Here is a 14,912-nt window from a genome sequence, read left to right on the forward strand (position 1 = left end):
GGTCCGCTTCCTGTGCAAGCTTCCTGGGGTCAGTCAGCTTGCTGTCAATGAGGTGCTGGCGCAGCTCTGGAAAACATAAACTGTACAAGTGCTCCCAAGCAATTAAATTGTAAAGCCCCTCATACGTGTTTACCTTACTGCCCTTCACCCAACCATCCAGTGACCTGCAACAAGAATCAACACATTCCAACCATGTTTGGGATTCCTTTCTCTTGTAGGATCTAAACTTCTCTTTGTACTGCTCAGGGGTGAGACCATACCTGGTAAGTAAGGCCTCCTTCATGGCAGGGTAGGTGAGACTCTGAGCATCCCCTAAGGCCGTCAGTGTGTCCCTCCCCTCTGCCTCAAAATGCTTCCACAGGGCTGCCCCCCAATGAGCTTCAGGGACCAGGTTCATGTGGAGAGCTGACTCATAACCCTTGAACCACAAGTAGATATAATCCTCCCTCTTGTAATCCCTCACAAGGTCTTTTGGGATGTGTACCCTTCTCTCAGGCTGCACTGTAGAATTGCTGCCACCATCCCTACTGGACTGGTTTCTATGATCCATCTCTTTCAAGCTAAGCTCATGAGCCATTGTTATCTTCTTCTCCTCAAGGGCTAGCCTTCTCTGCTCCAATTGGTACTCCCTTTCTGCCTGTCTGTCCTGTAACTCTTCAGGTGTCAGACCCTTGGAGGATACACTGCTACTTGCCCTAGAGATTCTCCCCTGAGACATAGCAGGCCCACCCACTACATCAGTGTGAGTGACTTGCAACTCCTCTTCCCCCTCTGGCTCCTCATCTGTGTGCCCCTCAGCTGCTTTGGCTGCCACCCAGGCCCTCAGCGCCTTTTGCAGCTCAACCTTCTTGGATGAGCTCTCAATGGGACAGCCAACATTCCTACAAAACTGCTTCAACTGAGCCACCTTGTAGCTCTCCAATTTCTCCAAATCAAAAGCAGTTTCAGCTAGGGCATCTCCAGACTGAGACATGATGAGAGGTTAAAAAAAAATATGCACAGTTCCAAAAACAGAAAAGCAAGTTCTCAATTGAAGTTTCAGCAAAGTCAATCCCGGGATCAGTGAAAAAAAAGAAACTGAATGCAGAGAAAAACAGTCCAAGTAAAAAAAACAAAAATCACAAGACTAGTAGTATGTGGTCACGTAGTGGTCTGAGATCAAAACAGTAGTGTACCCTTCATTACTGTATGTCAAGTACAAATACAAGTCCAAATCCCGACCGCTGGTCACCAATGTTAGAAATGGGGTCTTTGGTTGACAGTCAGGTTACCCCCTGTTCAAGCAAGGACCCTCACTCTCGTTAGGATAAAAGAGGATCACCCTCAGCTAACCCCTGCTTACCCCCTTGGTAGCTTGGCAGAGCAGTAGGCTTAACCTCAGAGTGCTGGGCGTAAAGTATTTGTACCAACACACACAGTAACTTAATGAAAACACTACAAAATGACACAACACCAGTTTAGAAAAATAGGAAATATTTATCTAGACAAAACAAGACCAAAACGACAAAAATCCAACATACACAAGTCAAGTTATGATTTTTTAAAGGTTTAAAATAAAAAGAGTCTTTAGGTAGTTGTAACACCACACTAGCGCTGCTAGCGTGAAAATGTACCTGGTTTGCGGCAAAAATAACCCCGCACGGGCGGTGTGCGTCGAAAATAACCCGGCACGGGTATATGCGTCGAAAACAGCTCGGCTCGGCGAGGCGCGTCGAAAAAGCCAGCCACGCGACGGTCCGAAGTCCCGCGGCGCTGGTTGCGATCTCTCAGCCTTCGTCAGCGATGCTGCGCGTCGTTTCTCCTGCTCCGGGCGTCGATTCTCCGGTCGCGTTTCCAGCGGCGTCGTTTCTCAGCTGCGGAGCCGGCGTTGCGTCGTTTTCTCAGCCGCGATCGGATTCGCGTCGATCTTTTCTCCGCACGGTGCTCGGTGCGTGTATTTTTGTCCTTAGGCTGCCAGCCTCTCCTTTCAGGGTCCCAGGAACTGGAAGGGCACCACAGAGCAGAGTAGGGGTCTCTCCAGAGACTCCAGGTGCTGGCAGGAAGAAGTCTTTGCTATCCCTGAGACTTCAACAACAGGAGGCAAGCTCTACATCAAGCCCTTGGAGATTTCTTCTTCAAGATGGAAGGCACACAAAGTCCAGTCTTTGCCCTCTTACTCTGGCAGAAGCAGCACTGCAGGAAAGCTCCACAAAGCACAGTCACAGGCAGGGCAGCACTTGTTCCTCAGCGATCAGCTCTTCTCCAGGCAGAGGTTCCCCTTGATTCCAGAAGTGTTTCTAAAGTTTGTAAGTTTGGGTGCCCTTCTTATACCCATTTTAGTCTTTGAAGTCACCCTCCTTCAAAGGGGACTCACACCTTCTTGTGAAATCCTGCCTTGCCCAGGCAAGGCCTCAGACACACACCAGGGGGCTGGAGACAGCATTGTCAGAGGCAGGCACAGTCCTTTCAGATGAGAGTGACCACTCCACCCCTCCCTCCTAGCAGAGATGGCTAATCAGGAATGCAGATCACACCCCAGCTCCCTTTGTGTCACTGTCTGGTGTGAGGTGAAAAACAACCCAACTGTCAACTGACCCAGACAGGGAATCCACAAACAAGGCAGAGTCACAGAATGGCTTAAGCAAGAAAATGCTCACTTTCTAAAAGTGGCATTTCCAAACTCACAATCTCAAAATCAACTTTACTAAAAGATGCATTTTTAAATTGTGAGTTCAGGGATCCCAAACTCCACCTGTCCATCTCTTCTCTAGGGGAACCTACACTTTAATCATATTTAAAGGTAGCCCCCATATTATCCTATGAGAGAGACAGACCTTGCAACAGTGAAAACGAAATTGGCAGTATTTCACTGTCAGGACATATAAACCACATTACTATATGTCCTACCTTATCCATACACTGCACCCTGCCCTTGGGGCTACCTAGGGCATATCTTAGGGGTGCCTTACATGTAAGGAAAGGGAAGGTTTAGGCCTGGCAAGTGGGTACACTTGCCAAGTCGAATTTACAGTGTAAGAATACACATGCAGACCCTGCAGTGGCAGGTCTGAGACATGATTACAGAGCTACTTATGTGGGTGGCACAACCAGTGCTGCAGGCCCACTAGTAGCATTTGATTTACAGGCCCTGGCACCTCTAGTGCACATTACTAGGGACTTACTAGTAATTCAAATATGCCAATCATGGATGAACCACTTACATATAATTTAAACAGGAGCACTTGCACTTTAACACTGGTTAGCAGTGGTAAAGTGCCCAGAGTAACAAAAACAGCAAAATCAGAGTCCAGCACACATCAACAACCTGGGGAACAGAGGCAAAAAGTTAAGGGAGACCACGCCAAGGATGAAAAGTCTAACAACACATATGTCCAAAGAACTATTATGTGGTACCAGTACATATCATGGAATCAACCCCCTGAAGTGGCATGAGTCTGCATTTGTTATTCCACATGTCCTCACATGGACAAGGGAGACACTTTCTGTACACACCATGCCAGTCCCTTGACTGCTACTCAAATGTTGTAGTGAAGTTTGTACTATGGCAGTTGTCTGTAGAGACTGCATGAAGTGAGTCAATCTCACAGAGCGTGAATGTGTTGGTCCAGTCAGGCCTAAAGAGTTTACCCTTTAGAAGCCACAGATGTGAGTAGTGTTTCATTGTGTCTCACATCTCAGGTCAGGTTGCTGGAGGAAGGGCTACCTGATGTCAGTAAGCTTGCTTATTCATTGCAGGCCCTGAGCAGGGTAGTAGGTTACTCTGCAGAAGCAAATACATATGACTTTAGTCATGTCCCTGTACTTATGGGCTTGACTGTTTCACACGTGTAGAGTATTAACAAATTGAAAAGTGCTAGCTTGGTGTTTCTGACATGTATGTGACTCTACCACTTGTGACAAAAATTGTGATTATAAACTATTGATTTGTCATTTTCATTCATGCAGGTCAACACACATCAAAAAAAGGTGCTGTGGAGAGCCATCGCCAAGAAGGTGTGGGCCCTGGGGGTCCGCAGCCAGCGGAGTACCCTCTGTCGCAAGAGGTGGGAAGACCTAAGACGCTGGGCCCAGAAGATCGCTGAGGTCCAGCTGGGGATGTCCTCCCAGCGTGGGTTGGGTGCCCGTGGGTCCATGATGCCCCTATTGGCCTACATTCTTGTGATGGCCTACCCAGATCTTGATGGGCATTTGAGGACAGCCACAAGGGGGTGAGTATAGGGCATATTCCTGCCTATCACATTGCCAAGTTAATGTGTTAGATCCTCACATCACCCACTCCTAACACTTAGGGATGAGCTATGTGTAACACAGTAGATGAGTGATTGTTTGTGTAGGCATGTCATGTGTTGCATACTGATGTGCCTTGCCTATTAGTCCAGGAACTAGGACCCAACTATGTTCAATCCATAAACAATTTTCTCTCCAGGGACAACATATGTGTGTTACAGTGAACAATCAAGTACTGTATGTTGTGTAGTGGGTATAACATCTATGCAACACACCATTACAATTAATATATTGGATTCTGCCACCCAGAAGTTACTTATGTTCAGCATATGATGGATGCTGATCCCTCAATACTGTCTGTAATGTGAAGATGGCCATCAAACATGTGACATTGCATACATTGTTTTGGGGTGCAGATATAGATCACTACTTTCCCTTGGTAAGTGGGGAATGCCCATTGACACGATTTATGTGCCATCGCTGTTTTCAACATTCCTTTCACCTGCATGTCAGAATGTGTCCCTTTCTCCTTATAGAAACATTTGTAAGCTGCTGTTTCATGCATGGTCTACCTGTGTTGAGGAGATAATATCTGTATTCCCTCATATATGTGTGAATGCCAACCTCTGTGTGGAGTGGGACATTTACAATGGTGCTACATTTCATGTTGTGCCACAGACAGCAGTGTGTCACCATTGATTCTTGGCTGACACATACCCTCACCCATCAAAGAATGTCATTTGGCATGTACAACTGCAGTAGCAATGAGGGACTTGATGGGCAGGCCTAGAGATGTTTACCCACAATGCGCATTTTCATGCCATTGATGTAGTATCATTTATCAAAGTGTTTTGCAGATGTGAAATGGGGAAGGTTTGTAACCAGACTGTTGGCATGCCTCATGGAGTGACTTCCACTTATGTTGGAGACACATGTGTTTGGGTATAACCATTCATCCACACACATCTGAGTTTGCATGACCAAAATGGAGACAATGATGTAGCTTCCAATTGAACAACATGTTGAAGGCCTACTACAAGTACTTGCAAATATCTAGGCCTCTCCAGGGACTTATGGCATCTACTGATGCACTCAGACTATGTCATTGAAAGGGATGCCAGACATTAGTGGTGGTTTCCCTAGGACTTGCTGTTTCATTGTGTGGTGGATTTTATAGACATATCTCCATGAGATGTTGCACATTGTGGGCCTTATTACGACCTGGACGGAGGAGTTTCCTCCATCACAAATGTGACAGATATCCCATCAGTCGTATTACGATCTCCATTGAATATAATGGGATCATAATACAATGAACAGGATATTCGCCACATCTGTGATGGAGAAAAATCCCTCTGTCAAGGTCATAATATGGCCCTTTGTCTAAAGTGTACATTTCCATGTCAAATGTGTGGCATATCTGGGCAACATTAGTACTACCGCCATGACTCCAGTGGGACAAAAATCCCTTGGAGAAGTGTGCATTGTAGAACTGTTTCCAGTGTGATATGAGTATTTTCATGTCACCTCCTGCAGGCTATTTTACTGTTGTCAGCAACATGGCAGGTACTGAGAGCATCATTTCTTATTGTTGTGTCATTGTGTATTTGACAAATAGGTGTGTGCATGACCTTGTGTGGGGCCTGTGGGAATGGATTTGACATTGACCTACTATTGTATGACGACAGGTAAGTGATCAATGTGCTCTGTGAGGCAAAGCATGGGAGGTGACAAGATCTGCTACCTGTTGAATGGTTACTGTGATTGTGTCACTTCGGCCATGAGATTGTAGTTGTGTGAGATCCTGATTTTCCTGTGGGTAGCTGTGGGTAGCTGTTGACAGTTCAGATGGCATCCATCCATATGGTATGGTACATGTATGGGCCACTTAGGTAGAGTTTTATGCTGGGGCCTACTTGACATCATTGTAATTTCGCTAATCACAACTGTTGTTCAAGTGTGAACATTGACATTTGATTAGCCTATTTCACTTTGTATTTGCAGCATAAGCCCAGGGAAGCCAAAGAGACAGGGCACAGCTGACCCAGGAAGCATCTGGCCACTGGACCTCGGGTCAAAACACCACCAACACAGAGCGACCTACTGCTCTGGAGGGTGAGGGGAGTTCCATAAGGGAGACCAGATCTACATCTTCATCATCATCAGTTTCTTACTCCAGTGGCCACTTCCTTATGGTGGCAGACCCATCAGGACATACCCCTGTGCCATCTTTGTCCACCACCCTAGTTCTATCACCACTCTCCCTGTTGTTCCCCACCCTGTTGGCCATGCCCACTTTCCCAAGAAGTTGGGGGTCACCTTTGCCGCAGGTATGTCTGCCCCAGCCCCTGTTACCCCTTCTTCTTTCAGTAAGGAGGCTTTTGACTTCCTGAGGAATACCTCTGTGGGTCAGACAGCCATTGTGAATGCCATCCAGGGGTTATCCACCCAACTCCAGCAGACAAATGTATACCTGGAAGGCATTCATAGTGCAATGTCTCACCTATGGAGACCTTTTCAGGCTCTGCCCTCCACATTGATGGCAGCATTCAACTCCCACCTTCTGTCCCCCCTGCGCCTCCCTCTTCCCAAACCAAATCCCCAATTCCCCAACCTATCCCAAGTACACAGACCGATCTGCATGCACAAACCTCAACATATGAGAGCAGCACACACAAGCACTACAAAACACACAAGCACTCAACAGACACCCACACACACAACATCAGCCACCACTTCCCCAGGCACCTCCACCATCCCACACACCACATCAGGCATACCCACAGGCATCACCACAACAGTCAAAGACACACCCAACACACCCACCATACCTGCAGTCACCACCCGAACAGACACATAGACATCCACCACATCCACCATACCCACAGACACCACCCCAACAAATAAAGATATCCACCACTCCCAGATCACCCAGCAGCTCCACCTCCCAGCCCCCAAGACATGCAAACGCCCACACATGCAACAGACACCACCCACACATAAACATACGTCACCCACACACACACCCAAGACATCCACACGAACGCAGCAGACAACCACCCCCTTGACCTCCAAATCCCCACCTTCTTCCGATGGCCATTCCCATGTTCTTAAGAAAGTTTTTTTGCTTGACCTTTCCCTTTCCTTTGTTCCCTCCATCTCATCCCAAACAAAAGAGGCCCCTGTCCACCTTCCAACCTATTCGTTCCACCTCCAAGACCTCCCCTGTCACACTTGACATCTGTAACCACCCATACCCTTCCCCCTAAGAAAAACCCCACGCCTCCTAAGAAGCAATCTACTCTTCCCAAACCCACATCCACCTATCCAAATTCCGACCCCCCTCAAGGATGATCCCTAAGGTTCCTGCCTGCCCACTTGATGCCAATTCCTGTGGAGGTTCCCTGACAGTTAGGAGTCAAGTGACAGCACAATGACGATCCTGGACAATTCTGTATGGGCTGGCTAATGGGCAATGGCCTTGGATGTTTCAAGTTTGGTTAATAATAAACAAAAACAGCTGTTTGTTTGTGTACACAATTGCCCTGCTAATCCTTTTCTACCTTAATGTTGTTCTTGAGTACCTTGCATTGTCTGCCTACAGTTTTGTGTGTTTTAGCCTGCTTGATGATCCATTTGCAGTATCTGACTTCATGGGTAGTGCTGGTGACCCCCAGACAAAGGTATTAACTGTATGAATATGTATTTGTTAATTCAATTGTGATGTCATAGCATTGTGTTCTGTTTGGTATGGTAAGTGTTTCATCTTGTGTTGTCCAATGTGACCGGAGATGGTGTTAAAACTGTTCCCCAGATATGGATTATGGATTCATTTAATGTGTGACAGCTTGCATTTTGTTTGTGCAGACATGGAATGTGTTCAATTGTGCTACCTTTGTTTGCATTTGACTGTGCGTGTGTGTCCATTTAGCAGTGTGTGCATGCAGCTACTTCATGTAGATATATTTCCCATGCAGTTGGTGTTGTATTTGCTTAGTAGGCTTGCACATCCACATTGTGCAGATTGGCAAGTTACTTGAGTCTAGTATTGTTTGTCCCTGGGATACATGAGGGACCAGTTCCTCTGCAAATGATGTTCAAAGGGCATGTGAAAAGTGATATGTGTCCCAGTGCAGCGTCCTTCCCTGAGTGCTCCTGATGTCCCCATCCATATTGTGCAGGTATTGTGTGCATACTGAGCTTTGTATATTTTTCTCTCTGACTATTGTGCACCCCATTGTCCTTCCATTGTGTTGCAATGTGGGTGATGTGTGTGTCCATTGCAGGGCTATTTAATTGGAGTAGTGTTTGTGTTCCATGTCACATCCATACACATGTGTGATGAATGTGACAATAGTCCATGGCATGTGTGCAATGTAAGTTGTATTTGTAGATGTGATGCTGATGTGTTGCTGGTGTTGAGTGGCACAATATTGTGTACAATTCACTCTCCCTGTGCCTAAGATGGTCAGACATGTGTTTTTGTGTAGTGTTGCGGTGTATTGTGAATGACCTGCCCAAAGGGGGCGTTTGGTGACTGTGAATCTGTCAATCTCTGTTTATGATTCCGACCCAGTACACAATGACAAGTGTATTTGGTGCCCATAGCATGACCCCCATGTAATGTGGCTGATGGCGTGAGGATCAGTTGTTGAGCTGCATAACACCAGTAGGTGTCTGTACTTACGGATGGTTGCTTCCACGACGGCGTGGATTTTGGGCATCTTTGATGATGATCAGCAGCGGCAGGGCATGTGTGATGTGCTCCATGGTGTTACCAGACATATAAGGCTGCCTTCAGGTGAATGTCTCCCTTTATTCTCCCCGTTTCCACCTGCTAAGACGTGGTGGTTGGACCGCCAAGGTCACATTGGTAGGATGCAGCCTCATAATGTATCCGGCAGAAACACAGGCCCCATTAGCCTGTTTGTGCTGCCTCATAACCATGGCTATCACTGGTGCCTGGCGGTGCTGGTGCACCATAGGCTTGCATGACTCGTAACACAGCGGTTTGACTGCAAACTCGACGGTGGTCCACAAACTGCCAAACTCGTAATGAGGCACTTAGGGGGTTATTACAACTTTGGAGGAGGTGTTAATCCGTCCCAAAAGTGACGGTAAAGTGACGGATATACCACCAGCCGTATTACGAGTCCATTATATCCTATGGAACTCGTAATACGGCTGGTGGTATATCCGTCACATTTGGGACAGATTAACACCTCCTCCAAAGTTGTAATAACCCCCTTAGTCTCTTTTTAGGAAGTCAAAAATCTCCAGCATGAAAAAGCTTCAAACTGTACCCAACAAGGGCTCCAGGAGTTAGGATACATTTCCAGAGAGGAATAGCTGAACAGCATTTGCTGCTTCGGAGAAGATCATAGCAGGAGCTACCATGAAGTCAGGCCAACTAGAGATACACCGTGGGCAAGTCGGTGAGCAGGTAGATTCCAGTATCCTTTCAGTTCTCCGGAGCATTTTCTAACAGAACATTTTCTAACTCCCAGGTTTTGGATTTTGGCTGGTTGGGGACCTTTAGCACCACTTCCAAGGGGGCAGGACTGGGAGTAATCACTTGGAGGGTCAGGACTCACAACAGGCTAGGTCCAGGTTCACTTTCCAAGATGAGTTGTTGGAGCTTTTTGTGTCCCTGTATCTCTGAACAGGAGGCCAGAAAACCAACTCTTGGAGTCACTCTGGTGATCCTGGGTTCAAGCCGAAAAGCAGACCTCAAGCAGCAACGCAGTTTTCTGAGGGCAGAGGGCAGGATAGAGTCAGTGAAACAGTTCCCTTCGAGCAGCAGGTAAGTCCTCTGAAGTACACAGTAGGCCACAGGCAGCAGGAGAGTCCTGTGAGAGTCCATTGCAGGAGCAAAAGGGACCTGAGGGGAGGCTAATGGTTATATTTTTACACCTGGTCTCAGCTTTGAAATGCAAAACACTTCTAGAAGTTCCCCTTAAAGATGGTCCTGGAATTGTCTGCCTCTTTGCATGGGGTCTGGGTCACAAGAGGCTAATGTGAAGTTATTTGTGTGTGTGTGCTGAAGCAGCTGCTTTGAAAAGTAAGCGGGGCTATGCACAGCTCTCTCTTCCATCGCCAACTGGATGAAGAACAGTCAACTAAATCTAAACTCAGATAAGACAGAGGTCCTCATCCTCGGCCCCACCCCCTCCGCTTGGAACACCTCCAGGTGGCTGCCCGCGCTGGGAGCCACACCAACGCCCACCAACCACGCCCGTAACCTGGGTTTTACCCTTGACTCATGGCTCTCCATGACCCAACAAGTCAACGCTGTCTCATCCTCCTGCTTCATCAAACTCCGCATGCTCTGCAAAATCTACAGGTGGATCCATTCTGAAACCAGAAGGACGGTTACCCAGGCCCTCGTCAGCAGCAGTCTGGACTACGGCAACGCTCTGCACGCGGGAACCACGGCAGCTCTCCAGAAAATACTGCAACGGATACAGAACGCCTCCGCACGCCTCATCCTCAACATCCCCCTGCCACAGCCACATCACAGCCCACCTGAGAGACCTACACTGGCTTCCCGTCAACAAAAGGATCACATTCAAACTCCTAACCCATGCCCACAAAGCACTCAACAATGCCGGACCAGCATATCTCAAGGATCGTCTCACCTTCTACACCCTGAACCTTCAGCTCCACTCTGCTGACCTCGCCCTCGCCACCGTCCATTGCATCCACAGGACAACAACCGGCAGCAGATCTTTCTTCTACCTCGCAGCCAAGACCTGGAACACCCTCCCCATCCACCTACGTCAGACCAAAGACCTACTGACCTTCAGGAGACACCTCAAGACCTGGCTGTTAGAGCAGCAGCAGCTGCCCCCCTCCTCGAGCGCCTTGAGACCCTCACGGGTGAGTAGCGTGCTCAACAAATGCATTGATTGATTGATTCCTTTCAGGATGGCTTCTCATGCCAACACCTAGTACCCCTTTGTGTGACTAGGAGGACTACACAAAGACCAACTATCAATCACAACTAGTCATATGACCCAGAATACAGGCTGCAGGCACCAAATCGTTAGGACAAGAATATGCCAACTCTTTACAAATTGAATTTTCAGACTTTGGACTTAAAATCCAACTTTATCACTAAAGAGGATTTTACACTACAAACATGACATTTCCACCTGTTCCAAAGCAAATGTTATCACTTATTAAATGTAATAGGTTAACCCAATTTCCCTTAATGGAGATTTAGGCCTCACAGTATTGAAAAATTAACTTGTGGTTTTTCAGTACCAAGACATGTAACACTTACGAAGTACATGTCCAACTTTTTAAATACACTGAACCTTGCCCTATGTGCTGTTTAGGGACTACTCTAGAGGGGTCTTATATGTATTAAAAAGGCTGTTTTAGGTTTTGCAAAAGGTTTATTTTGCCAAGTTGAATTGGCAGTTTAAAAGTGCTCACAGGCTGCAATGGCAGGCCTCAGATATGTTTTTTAAGGGGCTATTTAAGTGGGTGGCAAAATAAGGGCTGTGGTCACTAGCAGTATTTAATTTACAGGCCCTGAGTATATGATATACCACTTTTCTAGGGACTTATGAGTAAATGAAAATGCCAATCGGATGAAAGCCAAGTTTACCATACTTTAGGGAGAGAGCACACTCCTTTAAACACTGGTTAGCAGTGGTAAAGTGCACACAGTGCAAAAGCCACTGCAACCAATTCAACCAAACAGGAGGGTGAGAAGGCAAAACATTTGGAGGAAGACCACCCTAAGGCTTATAAGGTCTAACAAGACTCATATTATTTTGATCCGAAACCATAATGCCTCATGGGGAAAGGCTTTCACAGAATGCTTCCATCATCTACTCACTTAGAGATCTCATATATCTACACTTGTCAAATGAAAATCCTACACTCCTTTGAGAACACCAAAGGAGTAGGGGTGGGACAGCTGTCAAAGACAATCTGATAAGAAAGACTTCACTGTGTTCCTAAAGGTATTTTAATGAAATATAAAATGTTACATTTGCTTCTAGAAATGTCTTATAGAAATATTACTAACTGATTTGTCTGTTTTAAGAACAATTTTACCTGTTTAACAATTTTTACATAAAGGCTTTCATTTGTATGTAATAAAGGGCACGTTTAATGCTGTATTGTGGGGCACTATATATAACAAGTGGGTCTATGCATAAAGGTTGGATTAGTGGTACTCAAGCATAGTTTCAAAGAAAGCTACATGCAACTGGGTTGCCCAGTATTGTAGTAGGAGCTGTATTTATAATTTCTCCACTCCCAAGAAGGCAGGTCACCTTAACACCAGGGTTCATCATTTGTACATGGTTCAAGCAATTAACTCAATGTCAGAACCCCAGCTCAGGTAAATTTCAGACACAGAAAATCAAAACATCTTGGGTTCACCAATTAGCAAAGCCATTCCCTGCCATAAGGAATACTGCTATGATATTGTTTTCTGGCACATGAATATTAAACATTTAATTGCCCCTGCTTATCAGGAATATACACGGTGTATATCACTAAAAGATAATTTCGAAAACAGTCATTGTGGTAGTTTAAAGCCTGTTATAAATATAGATATAGATATTATATTTTAGATGCAAATGGTGTCTTCGAAAGGGCATATATGTGGTGCCATTCTAGGGTATGCATTCAAGTCTTGAGGAGTATTTGTAAAGGACCAGTCCCCCTCTTAGTATGTGGTGCCAGCTAACATTTACAAGAAAGATATCTTGTGCTGTTATCACTGGCTGTTAGGGACTGAATGCTCCGAAATTCAATGTATGTTTCTTCAACACACATCCTGAGCAAATTTAGGGAGCTAATAGACTTCTCTAAGAATACTCTGTGTTAGCAACAAATTAAATCTTTTACCACTTACGCCATACTAGGGCAAACAAAATGTAGGTTTGCTATTTCAAGATTGCATATGAGCTGCTTGGTGGTCTTGCACCCTCTATTACATGAACACATGAATCTAGCTGATATTTCAATAATCCAGATTTAGTATAATCCGTAAAACACTTGTTTCATTTTTCAACATCTCACCACTTTACCAACTGTTTACAACAGCAGCCACTCTTTAGGTTGAGCTTACCAGACAGTTCAAGCTGTCGGGTTGCAAAAGACCTACTGTGAGCTTACCAAGAAAATATGAAGCTTACAACCCATCTACTGCTTACTTTTGGATGGCTTTCATTGTCCCTCCTAGTCCATCTTATGTTTGTTCCTCTCCTGGCACACAGTCTCTTGACTATCTTTCTGATTGTCTGACTTCTATTCTTCCCCTTTTCTCCTTTAGGGAACTACTTTCTTTCTATTTGCTTAAACACTCCATTGGAGTGTATGTGTTTTCCAGCTCTCTCATTCTTGTGCTTCTACCACCAAATACCCAACCCCCATATTCCCTGTTGCATTCTACTTCATGTTGCAAGCTCTCTCTCATGTGTTTCTCCCCAGCCAAACTCCTGCCTCCACTGCACTACGTGTTGCTTTCTCACTCATGTGCTTCCTCCCATTTTTCTATGATGCTATCCATCGAGTGCTGCTTTCCCCTCTCCCACCCAGTTCCTATTACCCCCTCACCTGCTTGTCCTGTGCCCTACACACCCACAGTCATGTACTTATTTATTTAGTTATTTATTGATTTAGAGGGTGGGCAGGGAGCAATTTGCCCGCCATCTTTTGCACTACTTATTATTTTTATTTTCTGGTCTATTTCTGGTCAGTAAACTATGTGAAATAGCACCTGTGTCATTTTCTAGGCGTGCACACTTAATACCCTATGTACACCCACAAAATGACACGCTCGCTGTGCCTACATCATCATGCCTTCTTTGTGCTTCTTTATACTTTTGGCCATGCTGCACAGCATCTTGACAATGTTGTACAGCAGCACTAAAAGGCATTGGCAAACCAATAGGTCCCAAGGGCCAGACTTATTGCCTTTGCCAATGCTTGTTTCAGTATGACATTACCGAGGATGGAAGGCCCCACTTAAAAAAGTAGGGAGCCTGCATCATTATAAGAAGTATCATAATTGTTACAGTAGCTTTATAATGTATCATTAACATTTCATGAAAATACCATTTTCCAAACGCCTCAGAGATATATGTTACACAGCATCTTATCTGTGTCCTTCTATACGACATGTTCTGGCCAGTATTTGTATCTGGTGTTTTGTGAACAACCATTGCACTATGCAAGTGTGTTTAGTATGAAAAAGTGGCAGCAAAGTATACGAGAGGCATGACTTTTTTTCATTATAAATGGCTGCCACAACTCTACTGATCTGAATGCATTTAGAGAAGCTGCTTTTTCTGAAATATATATGAATACATATATTCTATATAAATGTGTATTTCCACTTTTAAAGAGCTTAACAGCATAATATATTTTAAAAAAATCGATTAACTGCAAGCAGATATGCATTCTGTCTGTTCTGCTGCAAAAAAAAAAAAAAAAAAAAAAAAAACACAGATACAAAGTAGCATTAATCCTCAAAATTCATCTCAGCGCATCTGCTTTCCAACAAAGAAAACACACTGAAAATAGCAAACGTTCACAGGTAAAACTCAACGTATATGGTTACGGCCACAGCTAAATAAGGATAATCAGACATTTGAAGTTCTGCTAACTTAAGCTGTGTTTACAATTCAAAAAGTGGGCTCGATAAAAATAAAACGACC

The 14,912-nt window shown here is 45.3% G+C and overlaps 1 protein-coding gene across 25 annotated transcripts in view; it reads right to left on the bottom strand.

Annotated features, from left to right (window-relative positions):
* MYT1L (myelin transcription factor 1 like) overlaps positions 1-14,912 on the bottom strand; it is a 1,206,615-nt gene that overhangs the window by 1,146,839 nt on the left and 44,864 nt on the right. The window lies entirely within an intron of this gene.

Source organism: Pleurodeles waltl, chromosome 5, assembly GCF_031143425.1.
Source record: "Pleurodeles waltl isolate 20211129_DDA chromosome 5, aPleWal1.hap1.20221129, whole genome shotgun sequence".
NCBI lineage: Eukaryota > Metazoa > Chordata > Amphibia > Caudata > Salamandridae > Pleurodeles > Pleurodeles waltl.